The following is a 22,410-nucleotide window of genomic DNA, read 5'->3' as shown; positions in this document are numbered from 1 at the left end:
AGGTCACGGGTTCAATCCCCATACTTGCCAGTTGAAACATAAACTGTTTAAGACCATTAGGACTTTAAAGTCTCAAAAGGACTTAAGTTAAACCATTCCACATACTGATTAAGAAACATTAGGATACCAGCACTCTTCTCAAATTTTTATTGTGGTAAGATCATGTACATTTTTCTTAAATCCATAAAAACTCAGTAACTTGGTGAACAAACTGTCAAACTTGTGCCTAATTTCACATTATAGTCCATAAACTAAGCCTGGGATCAAAAAATGTATAGAAGATATCAGGAACAGAGACAAATGGTTCTACTGAGACTTGAACTCAGATCACTGGATTCAGAGTCCAGAGTGCTAACCATTACACCATAGAACCACCAAGTGGCATTTTGAGTAAAGTAGCCTCGATTTCAAAGATGCCTGCAGTGAAGTCGATTGGCAAATGAACAATCACGAAAAAACAAGACTCTTGTTGTATCACAAACACCCTGTGAAAAGCACAACGTACAAAAGCTGTTTCTGTCTGGTTTCGAACCAGAGACCTTTTGCGTGTTAAGCAAACGTGATAACCACTACACTACAGAAACTGAACTTCTCTGCTTTGTTTCAGTTGGAGGATCCAAATCTGAAGATGTCAGATGCAACGCATCAAGTATCCACAGAGGTTTGCACTCAGATGCCTGGATTCAGAGGACACACCGCTACACCATAGAATCCTTGCTGACCTTTAACTTTGCATAACCTTGCATATGGCCGGGTAGCTCAGCTAGTCACAGCGTGCTGTTCGTAATGCCAAGGTTGTGGGTTCAATCAACACTTGAAAATGAGAAAGGGTGGTAAATGATAAAAACACTTCAAAATTAAAAAGGTTGTAAAATAAAATGAATACTTGAAAATACCAAACTGTTTTAAAGTTAAATCAACATTTCAAAAATAAAAGAAAGATGGAAAATATACCTCTATGCAAGGTGATTGTGAAAAACATTAGAATATGAGGGCTTTTTTTCAAACCTTCAGTGGTAAAATCATGTACGTTTATCTTAAATCCATGGAAACTTAAAATTCTGTGTGGCTGGTTAGCTCAGCTGGTCAGAGCGTGGTGCTAATAACGCTGAGGTCATGGGTTCAATTCCCATGCTGGGTTGTCAAAACATGAATTTACTCATATAATGAACTTCAACATAGCAAGAGGATTTAAGTTAAACCTTTTCATACATCGATTTTGAAAGACAGGAATACGAGCTCTTTTATCAAATCTTCATTGTGGTAAAATCATGTAAGTTCTTCTTAATTCCATGCAAACTCAAAATTCTGTGTGGCTGGTTAGCTCAGCTGGTCAGAGCGTGGTGCTAATATCGCTGAGGTCATGGGTTCAATTCCCATACTGGTCTGTAGAAGCATAAATTGATTCAGATAATCAACTTCAAAGTAACAAGTGGATTTAACTTAAACATTTTCACACATTGAAAAACAGGAATATGAGCACTTTTATCAAATCTTCAATGTGGTAAAATCATGTAAGTTCTTCTTAAATCCATGGAAACTCAAACATTTTTAAGGTAGGTCAGCTCAGCAGGTTGGAGCGTAGGACTGTTACCGCCGAGGTCATGGGTTCAAACCCAGTACGGGTCATTTCATATCTAAAGTCTTTCAGACAATCAACACTTCAAAATATAAAAAGGGTGAAAATTAAAATCAACACTTCTAAATACAAAAAGGTTGAAAAATAAAATATAAAAGGGTGAAAACTAAAATCAACACTTCAAAATATAAAAAGGGTGAACAATAAAATATAAAAAGGGTGAAAATTAAAATCAACACTTCAAAATATAAAAAGGGTGACAAATAAAATCAAAACTTCTAAATAACAAGCAACACTTTAAAATCTCTGGAAAATAAAATATTATGCATGTTGATTTTGAAAAATATTAGAATAGAAACACTTTTCTCAAATTCCTTGTGTTAAGATTATGTAAGTTGTTCTTTAATCCGTGGAAACTCATCATTATCATCATTATTATTAGTGTGGTACTATTAATCCTGAGGTCATGGGTTCAGTCCACATACTGGCCAATTCAAATATAAAAGCTGTTAAGATCATGTACGTTTTTCTTAAATCCATGGAAACTTAAAATTCTGTGTGGCTGGTTAGCTCAGCTGGTCAGAGTGAGGAGCTAATAATCCTGAGGTCACGGGTTCAATCCCCATACTTGCCAGTTGAAACATAAACTGTTTCAGACCATTAGGACTTTAAAGTCTCAAAAGGACTTAAGTTAAACCATTCCACATACTGATTAAGAAACATTAGGATACCAGCACTCTTCTCAAATTTTTATTGTGGTAAGATCATGTACATTTTTCTTAAATCCATAAAAACTCAGTAACTTGGTGAACAAACTGTCAAACTTGTGCCTAATTTCACATTATAGTCCATAAACTAAGCCTGGGATCAAAAAATGTATAGAAGATATCAGGAACAGAGACAAATGGCTCTACTGAGACTTGAACTCAGATCACTGGATTCAGAGTCCAGAGTGCTAACCATTACACCATAGAACCACCAAGTGGCATTTTGAGTAAAGTAGCCTCGATTTCAAAGATGCCTGCAGTGAAGTCGATTGGCAAATGAACAATCACGAAAAAACAAGACTCTTGTTGTATCACAAACACCCTGTGAAAAGCACAACGTACAAAAGCTGTTTCTGTCTGGTTTCGAACCAGAGACCTTTTGCGTGTTAAGCAAACGTGATAACCACTACACTACAGAAACTGAACTTCTCTGCTTTGTTTCAGTTGGAGGATCCAAATCTGAAGATGTCAGATGCAACGCATCAAGTATCCACAGAGGTTTGCACTCAGATGCCTGGATTCAGAGGACACACCGCTACACCATAGAATCCTTGCTGACCTTTAACTTTGCATAACCTTGCATATGGCCGGGTAGCTCAGCTAGTCACAGCGTGCTGTTTGTAATGCCAAGGTTGTGGGTTCAATCAACACTTGAAAATGAGAAAGGGTGGTAAATGATAAAAACACTTCAAAATTAAAAAGGTTGTAAAATAAAATGAATACTTGAAAATACCAAACTGTTTTAAAGTTAAATCAACATTTCAAAAATAAAAGAAAGATGGAAAATATACCTCTATGCAAGGTGATTGTGAAAAACATTAGAATATGAGGGCTTTTTTTCAAACATTCAGTGGTAAAATCATGTACGTTTATCTTAAATCCATGGAAACTTAAAATTCTGTGTGGCTGGTTAGCTCAGCTGGTCAGAGCGTGGTGCTAATAACACTGAGGTCATGGGTTCAATTCCCGTGCTGGGTTGTCAAAACATGAATTTACTCATATAATGAACTTCAACATAGCAAGAGGATTTAAGTTAAACCTTTTCATACATCGATTTTGAAAGACAGGAATACGAGCTCTTTTATCAAATCTTCATTGTGGTAAAATCATGTAAGTTCTTCTTAATTCCATGCAAACTCAAAATTCTGTGTGGCTGGTTAGCTCAGCTGGTCAGAGCGTGGTGCTAATATCGCTGAGGTCATGGGTTCAATTCCCATACTGGTCTGTTGAAGCATAAATTGATTCAGATAATCAACTTCAAAGTAACAAGTGGATTTAACTTAAACATTTTCACACATTGAAAAACAGGAATATGAGCACTTTTATCAAATCTTCAATGTGGTAAAATCATGTAAGTTCTTCTTAAATCCATGGAAACTCAAACATTTTTAAGGTAGGTCAGCTCAGCAGGTTGGAGCGTAGGACTGTTACCGCCGAGGTCATGGGTTCAAACCCAGTACGGGTCATTTCATATCTAAAGTCTTTCAGACAATCAACACTTCAAAATATAAAAAGGGTGAAAATTAAAATCAACACTTCTAAATACAAAAAGGTTGAAATATAAAAGGGTGAAAACTAAAATCAACACTTCAAAATATAAAAAGGGTGAACAATAAAATATAAAAAGGGTGAAAATTAAAATCAACACTTCAAAATATAAAAAGGGTGACAAATAAAATCAAAACTTCTAAATAACAAGCAACACTTTAAAATCTCTGGAAAATAAAATATTATGCATGTTGATTTTGAAAAATATTAGAATAGAAACACTTTTCTCAAATTCCTTGTGTTAAGATTATGTAAGTTGTTCTTTAATCCGTGGAAACTCATCATTATCATCATTATTATTAGTGTGGTACTATTAATCCTGAGGTCATGGGTTCAGTCCACATACTGGCCAATTCAAATATAAAAGCTGTTAAGATCATGTACGTTTTTCTTAAATCCATGGAAACTTAAAATTCTGTGTGGCTGGTTAGCTCAGCTGGTCAGAGTGAGGAGCTAATAATCCTGAGGTCACGGGTTCAATCCCCATACTTGCCAGTTGAAACATAAACTGTTTAAGACCATTAGGACTTTAAAGTCTCAAAAGGACTTAAGTTAAACCATTCCACATACTGATTAAGAAACATTAGGATACCAGCACTCTTCTCAAATTTTTATTGTGGTAAGATCATGTACATTTTTCTTAAATCCATAAAAACTCAGTAACTTGGTGAACAAACTGTCAAACTTGTGCCTAATTTCACATTATAGTCCATAAACTAAGCCTGGGATCAAAAAATGTATAGAAGATATCAGGAACAGAGACAAATGGTTCTACTGAGACCTGAACTCAGATCACTGGATTCAGAGTCCAGAGTGCTAACCATTACACCATAGAACCACCAAGTGGCATTTTGAGTAAAGTAGCCTCGATTTCAAAGATGCCTGCAGTGAAGTCGATTGGCAAATGAACAATCACGAAAAAACAAGACTCTTGTTGTATCACAAACACCCTGTGAAAAGCACAACGTACAAAAGCTGTTTCTGTCTGGTTTCGAACCAGAGACCTTTTGCGTGTTAAGCAAACGTGAGAACCACTACACTACAGAAACTGAACTTCTCTGCTTTGTTTCAGTTGGAGGATCCAAATCTGAAGATGTCAGATGCAACGCATCAAGTATCCACAGAGGTTTGCACTCAGATGCCTGGATTCAGAGGACACACCGCTACACCATAGAATCCTTGCTGACCTTTAACTTTGCATAACCTTGCATATGGCCGGGTAGCTCAGCTAGTCACAGCGTGCTGTTCGTAATGCCAAGGTTGTGGGTTCAATCAACACTTGAAAATGAGAAAGGGTGGTAAATGATAAAAACACTTCAAAATTAAAAAGGTTGTAAAATAAAATGAATACTTGAAAATACCAAACTGTTTTAAAGTTAAATCAACATTTCAAAAATAAAAGAAAGATGGAAAATATACCTCTATGCAAGGTGATTGTGAAAAACATTAGAATATGAGGGCTTTTTTTCAAACCTTCAGTGGTAAAATCATGTACGTTTATCTTAAATCCATGGAAACTTAAAATTCTGTGTGGCTGGTTAGCTCAGCTGGTCAGAGCGTGGTGCTAATAACGCTGAGGTCATGGGTTCAATTCCCGTGCTGGGTTGTCAAAACATGAATTTACTCATATAATGAACTTCAACATAGCAAGAGGATTTAAGTTAAACCTTTTCATACATCGATTTTGAAAGACAGGAATACGAGCTCTTTTATCAAATCTTCATTGTGGTAAAATCATGTAAGTTCTTCTTAATTCCATGCAAACTCAAAATTCTGTGTGGCTGGTTAGCTCAGCTGGTCAGAGCGTGGTGCTAATATCGCTGAGGTCATGGGTTCAATTCCCATACTGGTCTGTTGAAACATAAATTGATTCAGATAATCAACTTCAAAGTAACAAGTGGATTTAACTTAAACATTTTCACACATTGAAAAACAGGAATATGAGCACTTTTATCAAATCTTCAATGTGGTAAAATCATGTAAGTTCTTCTTAAATCCATGGAAACTCAAACATTTTTAAGGTAGGTCAGCTCAGCAGGTTGGAGCGTAGGACTGTTACCGCCGAGGTCATGGGTTCAAACCCAGTACGGGTCATTTCATATCTAAAGTCTTTCAGACAATCAACACTTCAAAATATAAAAAGGGTGAAAATTAAAATCAACACTTCTAAATACAAAAAGGTTGAAATATAAAAGGGTGAAAACTAAAATCAACACTTCAAAATATAAAAAGGGTGAACAATAAAATATAAAAAGGGTGAAAATTAAAATCAACACTTCAAAATATAAAAAGGGTGACAAATAAAATCAAAACTTCTAAATAACAAGCAACACTTTAAAATCTCTGGAAAATAGAATATTATGCATGTTGATTTTGAAAAATATTAGAATAGAAACACTTTTCTCAAATTCCTTGTGTTAAGATTATGTAAGTTGTTCTTTAATCCGTGGAAACTCATCATTATCATTATTATTAGTGTGGTACTATTAATCCTGAGGTCATGGGTTCAGTCCACATACTGGCCAATTCAAATATAAAAGCTGTTAAGATCATGTACGTTTTTCTTAAATCCATGGAAACTTAAAATTCTGTGTGGCTGGTTAGCTCAGCTGGTCAGAGTGAGGAGCTAATAATCCTGAGGTCACGGGTTCAATCCCCATACTTGCCAGTTGAAACATAAACTGTTTAAGACCATTAGGACTTTAAAGTCTCAAAAGGACTTAAGTTAAACCATTCCACATACTGATTAAGAAACATTAGGATACCAGCACTCTTCTCAAATTTTTATTGTGGTAAGATCATGTACATTTTTCTTAAATCCATAAAAACTCAGTAACTTGGTGAACAAACTGTCAAACTTGTGCCTAATTTCACATTATAGTCCATAAACTAAGCCTGGGATCAAAAAATGTATAGAAGATATCAGGAACAGAGACAAATGGTTCTACTGAGACTTGAACTCAGATCACTGGATTCAGAGTCCAGAGTGCTAACCATTACACCATAGAACCACCAAGTGGCATTTTGAGTAAAGTAGCCTCGATTTCAAAGATGCCTGCAGTGAAGTCGATTGGCAAATGAACAATCACGAAAAAACAAGACTCTTGTATCACAAACACCCTGTGAAAAGCACAACGTACAAAAGCTGTTTCTGTCTGGTTTCGAACCAGAGACCTTTTGCGTGTTAAGCAAACGTGATAACCACTACACTACAGAAACTGAACTTCTCTGCTTTGTTTCAGTTGGAGGATCCAAATCTGAAGATGTCAGATGCAACGCATCAAGTATCCACAGAGGTTTGCACTCAGATGCCTGGATTCAGAGGACACACCGCTACACCATAGAATCCTTGCTGACCTTTAACTTTGCATAACCTTGCATATGGCCGGGTAGCTCAGCTAGTCACAGCGTGCTGTTTGTAATGCCAAGGTTGTGGGTTCAATCAACACTTGAAAATGAGAAAGGGTGGTAAATGATAAAAACACTTCAAAATTAAAAAGGTTGTAAAATAAAATGAATACTTGAAAATACCAAACTGTTTTAAAGTTAAATCAACATTTCAAAAATAAAAGAAAGATGGAAAATATACCTCTATGCAAGGTGATTGTGAAAAACATTAGAATATGAGGGCTTTTTTTCAAACCTTCAGTGGTAAAATCATGTACGTTTATCTTAAATCCATGGAAACTTAAAATTCTGTGTGGCTGGTTAGCTCAGCTGGTCAGAGCGTGGTGCTAATAACGCTGAGGTCATGGGTTCAATTCCCGTGCTGGGTTGTCAAAACATGAATTTACTCATATAATGAACTTCAACATAGCAAGAGGATTTAAGTTAAACCTTTTCATACATCGATTTTGAAAGACAGGAATACGAGCTCTTTTATCAAATCTTCATTGTGGTAAAATCATGTAAGTTCTTCTTAATTCCATGCAAACTCAAAATTCTGTGTGGCTGGTTAGCTCAGCTGGTCAGAGCGTGGTGCTAATATCGCTGAGGTCATGGGTTCAATTCCCATACTGGTCTGTTGAAACATAAATTGATTCAGATAATCAACTTCAAAGTAACAAGTGGATTTAACTTAAACATTTTCACACATTGAAAAACAGGAATATGAGCACTTTTATCAAATCTTCAATGTGGTAAAATCATGTAAGTTCTTCTTAAATCCATGGAAACTCAAACATTTTTAAGGTAGGTCAGCTCAGCAGGTTGGAGCGTAGGACTGTTACCGCCGAGGTCATGGGTTCAAACCCAGTACGGGTCATTTCATATCTAAAGTCTTTCAGACAATCAACACTTCAAAATATAAAAAGGGTGAAAATTAAAATCAACACTTCTAAATACAAAAAGGTTGAAATATAAAAGGGTGAAAACTAAAATCAACACTTCAAAATATAAAAAGGGTGAACAATAAAATATAAAAAGGGTGAAAATTAAAATCAACACTTCAAAATATAAAAAGGGTGACAAATAAAATCAAAACTTCTAAATAACAAGCAACACTTTAAAATCTCTGGAAAATAAAATATTATGCATGTTGATTTTGAAAAATATTAGAATAGAAACACTTTTCTCAAATTCCTTGTGTTAAGATTATGTAAGTTGTTCTTTAATCCGTGGAAACTCATCATTATCATCATTATTATTAGTGTGGTACTATTAATCCTGAGGTCATGGGTTCAGTCCACATACTGGCCAATTCAAATATAAAAGCTGTTAAGATCATGTACGTTTTTCTTAAATCCATGGAAACTTAAAATTCTGTGTGGCTGGTTAGCTCAGCTGGTCAGAGTGAGGAGCTAATAATCCTGAGGTCACGGGTTCAATCCCCATACTTGCCAGTTGAAACATAAACTGTTTCAGACCATTAGGACTTTAAAGTCTCAAAAGGACTTAAGTTAAACCATTCCACATACTGATTAAGAAACATTAGGATACCAGCACTCTTCTCAAATTTTTATTGTGGTAAGATCATGTACATTTTTCTTAAATCCATAAAAACTCAGTAACTTGGTGAACAAACTGTCAAACTTGTGCCTAATTTCACATTATAGTCCATAAACTAAGCCTGGGATCAAAAAATGTATAGAAGATATCAGGAACAGAGACAAATGGCTCTACTGAGACTTGAACTCAGATCACTGGATTCAGAGTCCAGAGTGCTAACCATTACACCATAGAACCACCAAGTGGCATTTTGAGTAAAGTAGCCTCGATTTCAAAGATGCCTGCAGTGAAGTCGATTGGCAAATGAACAATCACGAAAAAACAAGACTCTTGTTGTATCACAAACACCCTGTGAAAAGCACAACGTACAAAAGCTGTTTCTGTCTGGTTTCGAACCAGAGACCTTTTGCGTGTTAAGCAAACGTGAGAACCACTACACTACAGAAACTGAACTTCTCTGCTTTGTTTCAGTTGGAGGATCCAAATCTGAAGATGTCAGATGCAACGCATCAAGTATCCACAGAGGTTTGCACTCAGATGCCTGGATTCAGAGGACACACCGCTACACCATAGAATCCTTGCTGACCTTTAACTTTGCATAACCTTGCATATGGCCGGGTAGCTCAGCTAGTCACAGCGTGCTGTTCGTAATGCCAAGGTTGTGGGTTCAATCAACACTTGAAAATGAGAAAGGGTGGTAAATGATAAAAACACTTCAAAATTAAAAAGGTTGTAAAATAAAATGAATACTTGAAAATACCAAACTGTTTTAAAGTTAAATCAACATTTCAAAAATAAAAGAAAGATGGAAAATATACCTCTATGCAAGGTGATTGTGAAAAACATTAGAATATGAGGGCTTTTTTTCAAACCTTCAGTGGTAAAATCATGTACGTTTATCTTAAATCCATGGAAACTTAAAATTCTGTGTGGCTGGTTAGCTCAGCTGGTCAGAGCATGGTGCTAATAACGCTGAGGTCATGGGTTCAATTCCCGTGCTGGGTTGTCAAAACATAAATTTACTCATATAATGAACTTCAACATAGCAAGAGGATTTAAGTTAAACCTTTTCATACATCGATTTTGAAAGACAGGAATACGAGCTCTTTTATCAAATCTTCATTGTGGTAAAATCATGTAAGTTCTTCTTAATTCCATGCAAACTCAAAATTCTGTGTGGCTGGTTAGCTCAGCTGGTCAGAGCATGGTGCTAATATCGCTGAGGTCATGGTTTCAATTCCCATACTGGTCTGTTGAAACATAAATTGATTCAGATAATCAACTTCAAAGTAACAAGTGGATTTAACTTAAACATTTTCACACATTGAAAAACAGGAATATGAGCACTTTTATCAAATCTTCAATGTGGTAAAATCATGTAAGTTCTTCTTAAATCCATGGAAACTCAAACATTTTTAAGGTAGGTCAGCTCAGCAGGTTGGAGCGTAGGACTGTTACCGCCGAGGTCATGGGTTCAAACCCAGTACAGGTCATTTCATATCTAAAGTCTTTCAGACAATCAACACTTCAAAATATAAAAAGGGTGAAAATTAAAATCAACACTTCTAAATACAAAAAGGTTGAAAAATAAAATATAAAAGGGTGAAAACTAAAATCAACACTTCAAAATATAAAAAGGGTGAACAATAAAATATAAAAAGGGTGAAAATTAAAATCAACACTTCAAAATATAAAAAGGGTGACAAATAAAATCAAAACTTCTAAATAACAAGCAACACTTTAAAATCTCTGGAAAATAAAATATTATGCATGTTGATTTTGAAAAATATTAGAATAGAAACACTTTTCTCAAATTCCTTGTGTTAAGATTATGTAAGTTGTTCTTTAATCCGTGGAAACTCATCATTATCATCATTATTATTAGTGTGGTACTATTAATCCTGAGGTCATGGGTTCAGTCCACATACTGGCCAATTCAAATATAAAAGCTGTTAAGATCATGTACGTTTTTCTTAAATCCATGGAAACTTAAAATTCTGTGTGGCTGGTTAGCTCAGCTGGTCAGAGTGAGGAGCTAATAATCCTGAGGTCACAGGTTCAATCCCCATACTTGCCAGTTGAAACATAAACTGTTTAAGACCATTAGGACTTTAAAGTCTCAAAAGGACTTAAGTTAAACCATTCCACATACTGATTAAGAAACATTAGGATACCAGCACTCTTCTCAAATTTTTATTGTGGTAAGATCATGTACATTTTTCTTAAATCCATAAAAACTCAGTAACTTGGTGAACAAACTGTCAAACTTGTGCCTAATTTCACATTATAGTCCATAAACTAAGCCTGGGATCAAAAAATGTATAGAAGATATCAGGAACAGAGACAAATGGTTCTACTGAGACTTGAACTCAGATCACTGGATTCAGAGTCCAGAGTGCTAACCATTACACCATAGAACCACCAAGTGGCATTTTGAGTAAAGTAGCCTCGATTTCAAAGATGCCTGCAGTGAAGTCGATTGGCAAATGAACAATCACGAAAAAACAAGACTCTTGTTGTATCACAAACACCCTGTGAAAAGCACAACGTACAAAAGCTGTTTCTGTCTGGTTTCGAACCAGAGACCTTTTGCGTGTTAAGCAAACGTGATAACCACTACACTACAGAAACTGAACTTCTCTGCTTTGTTTCAGTTGGAGGATCCAAATCTGAAGATGTCAGATGCAACGCATCAAGTATCCACAGAGGTTTGCACTCAGATGCCTGGATTCAGAGGACACACCGCTACACCATAGAATCCTTGCTGACCTTTAACTTTGCATAACCTTGCATATGGCCGGGTAGCTCAGCTAGTCACAGCGTGCTGTTCGTAATGCCAAGGTTGTGGGTTCAATCAACACTTGAAAATGAGAAAGGGTGGTAAATGATAAAAACACTTCAAAATTAAAAAGGTTGTAAAATAAAATGAATACTTGAAAATACCAAACTGTTTTAAAGTTAAATCAACATTTCAAAAATAAAAGAAAGATGGAAAATATACCTCTATGCAAGGTGATTGTGAAAAACATTAGAATATGAGGGCTTTTTTTCAAACCTTCAGTGGTAAAATCATGTACGTTTATCTTAAATCCATGGAAACTTAAAATTCTGTGTGGCTGGTTAGCTCAGCTGGTCAGAGCGTGGTGCTAATAACGCTGAGGTCATGGGTTCAATTCCCGTGCTGGGTTGTCAAAACATGAATTTACTCATATAATGAACTTCAACATAGCAAGAGGATTTAAGTTAAACCTTTTCATACATCGATTTTGAAAGACAGGAATACGAGCTCTTTTATCAAATCTTCATTGTGGTAAAATCATGTAAGTTCTTCTTAATTCCATGCAAACTCAAAATTCTGTGTGGCTGGTTAGCTCAGCTGGTCAGAGCATGGTGCTAATATCGCTGAGGTCATGGTTTCAATTCCCATACTGGTCTGTTGAAACATAAATTGATTCAGATAATCAACTTCAAAGTAACAAGTGGATTTAACTTAAACATTTTCACACATTGAAAAACAGGAATATGAGCACTTTTATCAAATCTTCAATGTGGTAAAATCATGTAAGTTCTTCTTAAATCCATGGAAACTCAAACATTTTTAAGGTAGGTCAGCTCAGCAGGTTGGAGCGTAGGACTGTTACCGCCGAGGTCATGGGTTCAAACCCAGTACAGGTCATTTCATATCTAAAGTCTTTCAGACAATCAACACTTCAAAATATAAAAAGGGTGAAAATTAAAATCAACACTTCTAAATACAAAAAGGTTGAAAAATAAAATATAAAAGGGTGAAAACTAAAATCAACACTTCAAAATATAAAAAGGGTGAACAATAAAATATAAAAAGCGTGAAAATTAAAATCAACACTTCAAAATATAAAAAGGGTGACAAATAAAATCAAAACTTCTAAATAACAAGCAACACTTTAAAATCTCTGGAAAATAAAATATTATGCATGTTGATTTTGAAAAATATTAGAATAGAAACACTTTTCTCAAATTCCTTGTGTTAAGATTATGTAAGTTGTTCTTTAATCCGTGGAAACTCATCATTATCATCATTATTATTAGTGTGGTACTATTAATCCTGAGGTCATGGGTTCAGTCCACATACTGGCCAATTCAAATATAAAAGCTGTTAAGATCATGTACGTTTTTCTTAAATCCATGGAAACTTAAAATTCTGTGTGGCTGGTTAGCTCAGCTGGTCAGAGTGAGGAGCTAATAATCCTGAGGTCACAGGTTCAATCCCCATACTTGCCAGTTGAAACATAAACTGTTTAAGACCATTAGGACTTTAAAGTCTCAAAAGGACTTAAGTTAAACCATTCCACATACTGATTAAGAAACATTAGGATACCAGCACTCTTCTCAAATTTTTATTGTGGTAAGATCATGTACATTTTTCTTAAATCCATAAAAACTCAGTAACTTGGTGAACAAACTGTCAAACTTGTGCCTAATTTCACATTATAGTCCATAAACTAAGCCTGGGATCAAAAAATGTATAGAAGATATCAGGAACAGAGACAAATGGTTCTACTGAGACTTGAACTCAGATCACTGGATTCAGAGTCCAGAGTGCTAACCATTACACCATAGAACCACCAAGTGGCATTTTGAGTAAAGTAGCCTCGATTTCAAAGATGCCTGCAGTGAAGTCGATTGGCAAATGAACAATCACGAAAAAACAAGACTCTTGTTGTATCACAAACACCCTGTGAAAAGCACAACGTACAAAAGCTGTTTCTGTCTGGTTTCGAACCAGAGACCTTTTGCGTGTTAAGCAAACGTGATAACCACTACACTACAGAAACTGAACTTCTCTGCTTTGTTTCAGTTGGAGGATCCAAATCTGAAGATGTCAGATGCAACGCATCAAGTATCCACAGAGGTTTGCACTCAGATGCCTGGATTCAGAGGACACACCGCTACACCATAGAATCCTTGCTGACCTTTAACTTTGCATAACCTTGCATATGGCCGGGTAGCTCAGCTAGTCACAGCGTGCTGTTCGTAATGCCAAGGTTGTGGGTTCAATCAACACTTGAAAATGAGAAAGGGTGGTAAATGATAAAAACACTTCAAAATTAAAAAGGTTGTAAAATAAAATGAATACTTGAAAATACCAAACTGTTTTAAAGTTAAATCAACATTTCAAAAATAAAAGAAAGATGGAAAATATACCTCTATGCAAGGTGATTGTGAAAAACATTAGAATATGAGGGCTTTTTTTCAAACCTTCAGTGGTAAAATCATGTACGTTTATCTTAAATCCATGGAAACTTAAAATTCTGTGTGGCTGGTTAGCTCAGCTGGTCAGAGCGTGGTGCTAATAACGCTGAGGTCATGGGTTCAATTCCCGTGCTGGGTTGTCAAAACATGAATTTACTCATATAATGAACTTCAACATAGCAAGAGGATTTAAGTTAAACCTTTTCATACATCGATTTTGAAAGACAGGAATACGAGCTCTTTTATCAAATCTTCATTGTGGTAAAATCATGTAAGTTCTTCTTAATTCCATGCAAACTCAAAATTCTGTGTGGCTGGTTAGCTCAGCTGGTCAGAGCGTGGTGCTAATATCGCTGAGGTCATGGGTTCAATTCCCATACTGGTCTGTTGAAACATAAATTGATTCAGATAATCAACTTCAAAGTAACAAGTGGATTTAACTTAAACATTTTCACACATTGAAAAACAGGAATATGAGCACTTTTATCAAATCTTCAATGTGGTAAAATCATGTAAGTTCTTCTTAAATCCATGGAAACTCAAACATTTTTAAGGTAGGTCAGCTCAGCAGGTTGGAGCGTAGGACTGTTACCGCCGAGGTCATGGGTTCAAACCCAGTACGGGTCATTTCATATCTAAAGTCTTTCAGACAATCAACACTTCAAAATATAAAAAGGGTGAAAATTAAAATCAACACTTCTAAATACAAAAAGGTTGAAATATAAAAGGGTGAAAACTAAAATCAACACTTCAAAATATAAAAAGGGTGAACAATAAAATATAAAAAGGGTGAAAATTAAAATCAACACTTCAAAATATAAAAAGGGTGACAAATAAAATCAAAACTTCTAAATAACAAGCAACACTTTAAAATCTCTGGAAAATAAAATATTATGCATGTTGATTTTGAAAAATATTAGAATAGAAACACTTTTCTCAAATTCCTTGTGTTAAGATTATGTAAGTTGTTCTTTAATCCGTGGAAACTCATCATTATCATCATTATTATTAGTGTGGTACTATTAATCCTGAGGTCATGGGTTCAGTCCACATACTGGCCAATTCAAATATAAAAGCTGTTAAGATCATGTACGTTTTTCTTAAATCCATGGAAACTTAAAATTCTGTGTGGCTGGTTAGCTCAGCTGGTCAGAGTGAGGAGCTAATAATCCTGAGGTCACGGGTTCAATCCCCATACTTGCCAGTTGAAACATAAACTGTTTCAGACCATTAGGACTTTAAAGTCTCAAAAGGACTTAAGTTAAACCATTCCACATACTGATTAAGAAACATTAGGATACCAGCACTCTTCTCAAATTTTTATTGTGGTAAGATCATGTACATTTTTCTTAAATCCATAAAAACTCAGTAACTTGGTGAACAAACTGTCAAACTTGTGCCTAATTTCACATTATAGTCCATAAACTAAGCCTGGGATCAAAAAATGTATAGAAGATATCAGGAACAGAGACAAATGGCTCTACTGAGACTTGAACTCAGATCACTGGATTCAGAGTCCAGAGTGCTAACCATTACACCATAGAACCACCAAGTGGCATTTTGAGTAAAGTAGCCTCGATTTCAAAGATGCCTGCAGTGAAGTCGATTGGCAAATGAACAATCACGAAAAAACAAGACTCTTGTTGTATCACAAACACCCTGTGAAAAGCACAACGTACAAAAGCTGTTTCTGTCTGGTTTCGAACCAGAGACCTTTTGCGTGTTAAGCAAACGTGATAACCACTACACTACAGAAACTGAACTTCTCTGCTTTGTTTCAGTTGGAGGATCCAAATCTGAAGATGTCAGATGCAACGCATCAAGTATCCACAGAGGTTTGCACTCAGATGCCTGGATTCAGAGGACACACCGCTACACCATAGAATCCTTGCTGACCTTTAACTTTGCATAACCTTGCATATGGCCGGGTAGCTCAGCTAGTCACAGCGTGCTGTTCGTAATGCCAAGGTTGTGGGTTCAATCAACACTTGAAAATGAGAAAGGGTGGTAAATGATAAAAACACTTCAAAATTAAAAAGGTTGTAAAATAAAATGAATACTTGAAAATACCAAACTGTTTTAAAGTTAAATCAACATTTCAAAAATAAAAGAAAGATGGAAAATATACCTCTATGCAAGGTGATTGTGAAAAACATTAGAATATGAGGGCTTTTTTTCAAACCTTCAGTGGTAAAATCATGTACGTTTATCTTAAATCCATGGAAACTTAAAATTCTGTGTGGCTGGTTAGCTCAGCTGGTCAGAGCGTGGTGCTAATAACACTGAGGTCATGGGTTCAATTCCCGTGCTGGGTTGTCAAAACATGAATTTACTCATATAATGAACTTCAACATAGCAAGAGGATTTAAGTTAAACCTTTTCATACATCGATTTTGAAAGACAGGAATACGAGCTCTTTTATCAAATCTTCATTGTGGTAAAATCATGTAAGTTCTTCTTAATTCCATGCAAACTCAAAATTCTGTGTGGCTGGTTAGCTCAGCTGGTCAGAGCGTGGTGCTAATATCGCTGAGGTCATGGGTTCAATTCCCATACTGGTCTGTTGAAGCATAAATTGATTCAGATAATCAACTTCAAAGTAACAAGTGGATTTAACTTAAACATTTTCACACATTGAAAAACAGGAATATGAGCACTTTTATCAAATCTTCAATGTGGTAAAATCATGTAAGTTCTTCTTAAATCCATGGAAACTCAAACATTTTTAAGGTAGGTCAGCTCAGCAGGTTGGAGCGTAGGACTGTTACCGCCGAGGTCATGGGTTCAAACCCAGTACGGGTCATTTCATATCTAAAGTCTTTCAGACAATCAACACTTCAAAATATAAAAAGGGTGAAAATTAAAATCAACACTTCTAAATACAAAAAGGTTGAAATATAAAAGGGTGAAAACTAAAATCAACACTTCAAAATATAAAAAGGGTGAACAATAAAATATAAAAAGGGTGAAAATTAAAATCAACACTTCAAAATATAAAAAGGGTGACAAATAAAATCAAAACTTCTAAATAACAAGCAACACTTTAAAATCTCTGGAAAATAGAATATTATGCATGTTGATTTTGAAAAATATTAGAATAGAAACACTTTTCTCAAATTCCTTGTGTTAAGATTATGTAAGTTGTTCTTTAATCCGTGGAAACTCATCATTATCATTATTATTAGTGTGGTACTATTAATCCTGAGGTCATGGGTTCAGTCCACATACTGGCCAATTCAAATATAAAAGCTGTTAAGATCATGTACGTTTTTCTTAAATCCATGGAAACTTAAAATTCTGTGTGGCTGGTTAGCTCAGCTGGTCAGAGTGAGGAGCTAATAATCCTGAGGTCACGGGTTCAATCCCCATACTTGCCAGTTGAAACATAAACTGTTTAAGACCATTAGGACTTTAAAGTCTCAAAAGGACTTAAGTTAAACCATTCCACATACTGATTAAGAAACATTAGGATACCAGCACTCTTCTCAAATTTTTATTGTGGTAAGATCATGTACATTTTTCTTAAATCCATAAAAACTCAGTAACTTGGTGAACAAACTGTCAAACTTGTGCCTAATTTCACATTATAGTCCATAAACTAAGCCTGGGATCAAAAAATGTATAGAAGATATCAGGAACAGAGACAAATGGTTCTACTGAGACTTGAACTCAGATCACTGGATTCAGAGTCCAGAGTGCTAACCATTACACCATAGAACCACCAAGTGGCATTTTGAGTAAAGTAGCCTCGATTTCAAAGATGCCTGCAGTGAAGTCGATTGGCAAATGAACAATCACGAAAAAACAAGACTCTTGTATCACAAACACCCTGTGAAAAGCACAACGTACAAAAGCTGTTTCTGTCTGGTTTCGAACCAGAGACCTTTTGCATGTTAAGCAAACGTGATAACCACTACACTACAGAAACTGAACTTCTCTGCTTTGTTTCAGTTGGAGGATCCAAATCTGAAGATGTCAGATGCAACGCATCAAGTATCCACAGAGGTTTGCACTCAGATGCCTGGATTCAGAGGACACACCGCTACACCATAGAATCCTTGCTGACCTTTAACTTTGCATAACCTTGCATATGGCCGGGTAGCTCAGCTAGTCACAGCGTGCTGTTCGTAATGCCAAGGTTGTGGGTTCAATCAACACTTGAAAATGAGAAAGGGTGGTAAATGATAAAAACACTTCAAAATTAAAAAGGTTGTAAAATAAAATGAATACTTGAAAATACCAAACTGTTTTAAAGTTAAATCAACATTTCAAAAATAAAAGAAAGATGGAAAATATACCTCTATGCAAGGTGATTGTGAAAAACATTAGAATATGAGGGCTTTTTTTCAAACCTTCAGTGGTAAAATCATGTACGTTTATCTTAAATCCATGGAAACTTAAAATTCTGTGTGGCTGGTTAGCTCAGCTGGTCAGAGCGTGGTGCTAATAACGCTGAGGTCATGGGTTCAATTCCCGTGCTGGGTTGTCAAAACATGAATTTACTCATATAATGAACTTCAACATAGCAAGAGGATTTAAGTTAAACCTTTTCATACATCGATTTTGAAAGACAGGAATACGAGCTCTTTTATCAAATCTTCATTGTGGTAAAATCATGTAAGTTCTTCTTAATTCCATGCAAACTCAAAATTCTGTGTGGCTGGTTAGCTCAGCTGGTCAGAGCGTGGTGCTAATATCGCTGAGGTCATGGGTTCAATTCCCATACTGGTCTGTTGAAACATAAATTGATTCAGATAATCAACTTCAAAGTAACAAGTGGATTTAACTTAAACATTTTCACACATTGAAAAACAGGAATATGAGCACTTTTATCAAATCTTCAATGTGGTAAAATCATGTAAGTTCTTCTTAAATCCATGGAAACTCAAACATTTTTAAGGTAGGTCAGCTCAGCAGGTTGGAGCGTAGGACTGTTACCGCCGAGGTCATGGGTTCAAACCCAGTACGGGTCATTTCATATCTAAAGTCTTTCAGACAATCAACACTTCAAAATATAAAAAGGGTGAAAATTAAAATCAACACTTCTAAATACAAAAAGGTTGAAATATAAAAGGGTGAAAACTAAAATCAACACTTCAAAATATAAAAAGGGTGAACAATAAAATATAAAAAGGGTGAAAATTAAAATCAACACTTCAAAATATAAAAAGGGTGACAAATAAAATCAAAACTTCTAAATAACAAGCAACACTTTAAAATCTCTGGAAAATAAAATATTATGCATGTTGATTTTGAAAAATATTAGAATAGAAACACTTTTCTCAAATTCCTTGTGTTAAGATTATGTAAGTTGTTCTTTAATCCGTGGAAACTCATCATTATCATCATTATTATTAGTGTGGTACTATTAATCCTGAGGTCATGGGTTCAGTCCACATACTGGCCAATTCAAATATAAAAGCTGTTAAGATCATGTACGTTTTTCTTAAATCCATGGAAACTTAAAATTCTGTGTGGCTGGTTAGCTCAGCTGGTCAGAGTGAGGAGCTAATAATCCTGAGGTCACGGGTTCAATCCCCATACTTGCCAGTTGAAACATAAACTGTTTCAGACCATTAGGGCTTTAAAGTCTCAAAAGGACTTAAGTTAAACCATTCCACATACTGATTAAGAAACATTAGGATACCAGCACTCTTCTCAAATTTTTATTGTGGTAAGATCATGTACATTTTTCTTAAATCCATAAAAACTCAGTAACTTGGTGAACAAACTGTCAAACTTGTGCCTAATTTCACATTATAGTCCATAAACTAAGCCTGGGATCAAAAAATGTATAGAAGATATCAGGAACAGAGACAAATGGTTCTACTGAGACTTGAACTCAGATCACTGGATTCAGAGTCCAGAGTGCTAACCATTACACCATAGAACCACCAAGTGGCATTTTGAGTAAAGTAGCCTCGATTTCAAAGATGCCTGCAGTGAAGTCGATTGGCAAATGAACAATCACGAAAAAACAAGACTCTTGTATCACAAACACCCTGTGAAAAGCACAACGTACAAAAGCTGTTTCTGTCTGGTTTCGAACCAGAGACCTTTTGCATGTTAAGCAAACGTGATAACCACTACACTACAGAAACTGAACTTCTCTGCTTTGTTTCAGTTGGAGGATCCAAATCTGAAGATGTCAGATGCAACGCATCAAGTATCCACAGAGGTTTGCACTCAGATGCCTGGATTCAGAGGACACACCGCTACACCATAGAATCCTTGCTGACCTTTAACTTTGCATAACCTTGCATATGGCCGGGTAGCTCAGCTAGTCACAGCGTGCTGTTCGTAATGCCAAGGTTGTGGGTTCAATCAACACTTGAAAATGAGAAAGGGTGGTAAATGATAAAAACACTTCAAAATTAAAAAGGTTGTAAAATAAAATGAATACTTGAAAATACCAAACTGTTTTAAAGTTAAATCAACATTTCAAAAATAAAAGAAAGATGGAAAATATACCTCTATGCAAGGTGATTGTGAAAAACATTAGAATATGAGGGCTTTTTTTCAAACCTTCAGTGGTAAAATCATGTACGTTTATCTTAAATCCATGGAAACTTAAAATTCTGTGTGGCTGGTTAGCTCAGCTGGTCAGAGCGTGGTGCTAATAACGCTGAGGTCATGGGTTCAATTCCCGTGCTGGGTTGTCAAAACATGAATTTACTCATATAATGAACTTCAACATAGCAAGAGGATTTAAGTTAAACCTTTTCATACATCGATTTTGAAAGACAGGAATACGAGCTCTTTTATCAAATCTTCATTGTGGTAAAATCATGTAAGTTCTTCTTAATTCCATGCAAACTCAAAATTCTGTGTGGCTGGTTAGCTCAGCTGGTCAGAGCGTGGTGCTAATATCGCTGAGGTCATGGGTTCAATTCCCATACTGGTCTGTTGAAACATAAATTGATTCAGATAATCAACTTCAAAGTAACAAGTGGATTTAACTTAAACATTTTCACACATTGAAAAACAGGAATATGAGCACTTTTATCAAATCTTCAATGTGGTAAAATCATGTAAGTTCTTCTTAAATCCATGGAAACTCAAACATTTTTAAGGTAGGTCAGCTCAGCAGGTTGGAGCGTAGGACTGTTACCGCCGAGGTCATGGGTTCAAACCCAGTACGGGTCATTTCATATCTAAAGTCTTTCAGACAATCAACACTTCAAAATATAAAAAGGGTGAAAATTAAAATCAACACTTCTAAATACAAAAAGGTTGAAATATAAAAGGGTGAAAACTAAAATCAACACTTCAAAATATAAAAAGGGTGAACAATAAAATATAAAAAGGGTGAAAATTAAAATCAACACTTCAAAATATAAAAAGGGTGACAAATAAAATCAAAACTTCTAAATAACAAGCAACACTTTAAAATCTCTGGAAAATAAAATATTATGCATGTTGATTTTGAAAAATATTAGAATAGAAACACTTTTCTCAAATTCCTTGTGTTAAGATTATGTAAGTTGTTCTTTAATCCGTGGAAACTCATCATTATCATCATTATTATTAGTGTGGTACTATTAATCCTGAGGTCATGGGTTCAGTCCACATACTGGCCAATTCAAATATAAAAGCTGTTAAGATCATGTACGTTTTTCTTAAATCCATGGAAACTTAAAATTCTGTGTGGCTGGTTAGCTCAGCTGGTCAGAGTGAGGAGCTAATAATCCTGAGGTCACGGGTTCAATCCCCATACTTGCCAGTTGAAACATAAACTGTTTCAGACCATTAGGACTTTAAAGTCTCAAAAGGACTTAAGTTAAACCATTCCACATACTGATTAAGAAACATTAGGATACCAGCACTCTTCTCAAATTTTTATTGTGGTAAGATCATGTACATTTTTCTTAAATCCATAAAAACTCAGTAACTTGGTGAACAAACTGTCAAACTTGTGCCTAATTTCACATTATAGTCCATAAACTAAGCCTGGGATCAAAAAATGTATAGAAGATATCAGGAACAGAGACAAATGGCTCTACTGAGACTTGAACTCAGATCACTGGATTCAGAGTCCAGAGTGCTAACCATTACACCATAGAACCACCAAGTGGCATTTTGAGTAAAGTAGCCTCGATTTCAAAGATGCCTGCAGTGAAGTCGATTGGCAAATGAACAATCACGAAAAAACAAGACTCTTGTTGTATCACAAACACCCTGTGAAAAGCACAACGTACAAAAGCTGTTTCTGTCTGGTTTCGAACCAGAGACCTTTTGCGTGTTAAGCAAACGTGATAACCACTACACTACAGAAACTGAACTTCTCTGCTTTGTTTCAGTTGGAGGATCCAAATCTGAAGATGTCAGATGCAACGC

General features: G+C 35.6%; 22 non-coding genes across 22 annotated transcripts; all 22 read right to left on the bottom strand.

The window, feature by feature from the left end:
• Nucleotides 1-301: 301 nt before the first annotated feature.
• On the bottom strand, nt 302-373 carry trnaq-cug (transfer RNA glutamine (anticodon CUG)). Its single transcript has one exon. It is a non-coding gene; the product is annotated as a tRNA-Gln (tRNA).
• A 138-nt stretch (nt 374-511) lies between these two features.
• trnav-aac (transfer RNA valine (anticodon AAC)) lies at nt 512-584 on the bottom strand. Its single transcript has one exon. It is a non-coding gene; the product is annotated as a tRNA-Val (tRNA).
• A 1,900-nt stretch (nt 585-2,484) lies between these two features.
• Nucleotides 2,485-2,556, bottom strand: trnaq-cug (transfer RNA glutamine (anticodon CUG)). The gene has a single exon. It is a non-coding gene; the product is annotated as a tRNA-Gln (tRNA).
• A 138-nt stretch (nt 2,557-2,694) lies between these two features.
• trnav-aac (transfer RNA valine (anticodon AAC)) lies at nt 2,695-2,767 on the bottom strand. The gene has a single exon. It is a non-coding gene; the product is annotated as a tRNA-Val (tRNA).
• Nucleotides 2,768-4,660: 1,893 nt separating this feature from the next.
• Nucleotides 4,661-4,732, bottom strand: trnaq-cug (transfer RNA glutamine (anticodon CUG)). The gene has a single exon. It is a non-coding gene; the product is annotated as a tRNA-Gln (tRNA).
• Nucleotides 4,733-4,870: 138 nt separating this feature from the next.
• On the bottom strand, nt 4,871-4,943 carry trnav-aac (transfer RNA valine (anticodon AAC)). The gene has a single exon. It is a non-coding gene; the product is annotated as a tRNA-Val (tRNA).
• A 1,890-nt stretch (nt 4,944-6,833) lies between these two features.
• trnaq-cug (transfer RNA glutamine (anticodon CUG)) lies at nt 6,834-6,905 on the bottom strand. Its single transcript has one exon. It is a non-coding gene; the product is annotated as a tRNA-Gln (tRNA).
• Nucleotides 6,906-7,040: 135 nt separating this feature from the next.
• On the bottom strand, nt 7,041-7,113 carry trnav-aac (transfer RNA valine (anticodon AAC)). The gene has a single exon. It is a non-coding gene; the product is annotated as a tRNA-Val (tRNA).
• Nucleotides 7,114-9,006: 1,893 nt separating this feature from the next.
• trnaq-cug (transfer RNA glutamine (anticodon CUG)) lies at nt 9,007-9,078 on the bottom strand. The gene has a single exon. It is a non-coding gene; the product is annotated as a tRNA-Gln (tRNA).
• A 138-nt stretch (nt 9,079-9,216) lies between these two features.
• Nucleotides 9,217-9,289, bottom strand: trnav-aac (transfer RNA valine (anticodon AAC)). Its single transcript has one exon. It is a non-coding gene; the product is annotated as a tRNA-Val (tRNA).
• A 1,900-nt stretch (nt 9,290-11,189) lies between these two features.
• Nucleotides 11,190-11,261, bottom strand: trnaq-cug (transfer RNA glutamine (anticodon CUG)). Its single transcript has one exon. It is a non-coding gene; the product is annotated as a tRNA-Gln (tRNA).
• Nucleotides 11,262-11,399: 138 nt separating this feature from the next.
• Nucleotides 11,400-11,472, bottom strand: trnav-aac (transfer RNA valine (anticodon AAC)). Its single transcript has one exon. It is a non-coding gene; the product is annotated as a tRNA-Val (tRNA).
• A 1,900-nt stretch (nt 11,473-13,372) lies between these two features.
• Nucleotides 13,373-13,444, bottom strand: trnaq-cug (transfer RNA glutamine (anticodon CUG)). The gene has a single exon. It is a non-coding gene; the product is annotated as a tRNA-Gln (tRNA).
• A 138-nt stretch (nt 13,445-13,582) lies between these two features.
• Nucleotides 13,583-13,655, bottom strand: trnav-aac (transfer RNA valine (anticodon AAC)). The gene has a single exon. It is a non-coding gene; the product is annotated as a tRNA-Val (tRNA).
• Nucleotides 13,656-15,548: 1,893 nt separating this feature from the next.
• trnaq-cug (transfer RNA glutamine (anticodon CUG)) lies at nt 15,549-15,620 on the bottom strand. The gene has a single exon. It is a non-coding gene; the product is annotated as a tRNA-Gln (tRNA).
• A 138-nt stretch (nt 15,621-15,758) lies between these two features.
• On the bottom strand, nt 15,759-15,831 carry trnav-aac (transfer RNA valine (anticodon AAC)). Its single transcript has one exon. It is a non-coding gene; the product is annotated as a tRNA-Val (tRNA).
• Nucleotides 15,832-17,721: 1,890 nt separating this feature from the next.
• trnaq-cug (transfer RNA glutamine (anticodon CUG)) lies at nt 17,722-17,793 on the bottom strand. Its single transcript has one exon. It is a non-coding gene; the product is annotated as a tRNA-Gln (tRNA).
• A 135-nt stretch (nt 17,794-17,928) lies between these two features.
• trnav-aac (transfer RNA valine (anticodon AAC)) lies at nt 17,929-18,001 on the bottom strand. Its single transcript has one exon. It is a non-coding gene; the product is annotated as a tRNA-Val (tRNA).
• A 1,893-nt stretch (nt 18,002-19,894) lies between these two features.
• On the bottom strand, nt 19,895-19,966 carry trnaq-cug (transfer RNA glutamine (anticodon CUG)). Its single transcript has one exon. It is a non-coding gene; the product is annotated as a tRNA-Gln (tRNA).
• A 135-nt stretch (nt 19,967-20,101) lies between these two features.
• trnav-aac (transfer RNA valine (anticodon AAC)) lies at nt 20,102-20,174 on the bottom strand. The gene has a single exon. It is a non-coding gene; the product is annotated as a tRNA-Val (tRNA).
• Nucleotides 20,175-22,067: 1,893 nt separating this feature from the next.
• Nucleotides 22,068-22,139, bottom strand: trnaq-cug (transfer RNA glutamine (anticodon CUG)). The gene has a single exon. It is a non-coding gene; the product is annotated as a tRNA-Gln (tRNA).
• Nucleotides 22,140-22,277: 138 nt separating this feature from the next.
• trnav-aac (transfer RNA valine (anticodon AAC)) lies at nt 22,278-22,350 on the bottom strand. The gene has a single exon. It is a non-coding gene; the product is annotated as a tRNA-Val (tRNA).
• Between the last annotated feature and the right edge of the window lie 60 nt (nt 22,351-22,410).

The sequence above is a fragment of the Poecilia mexicana genome, unplaced genomic scaffold (assembly GCF_051168715.1).
Source record: "Poecilia mexicana isolate PSO_F unplaced genomic scaffold, ASM5116871v1 scaffold_12, whole genome shotgun sequence".
Classification (NCBI taxonomy): domain Eukaryota; kingdom Metazoa; phylum Chordata; class Actinopteri; order Cyprinodontiformes; family Poeciliidae; genus Poecilia; species Poecilia mexicana.
This window is presented reverse-complemented; position numbering and strand designations above follow the sequence as displayed.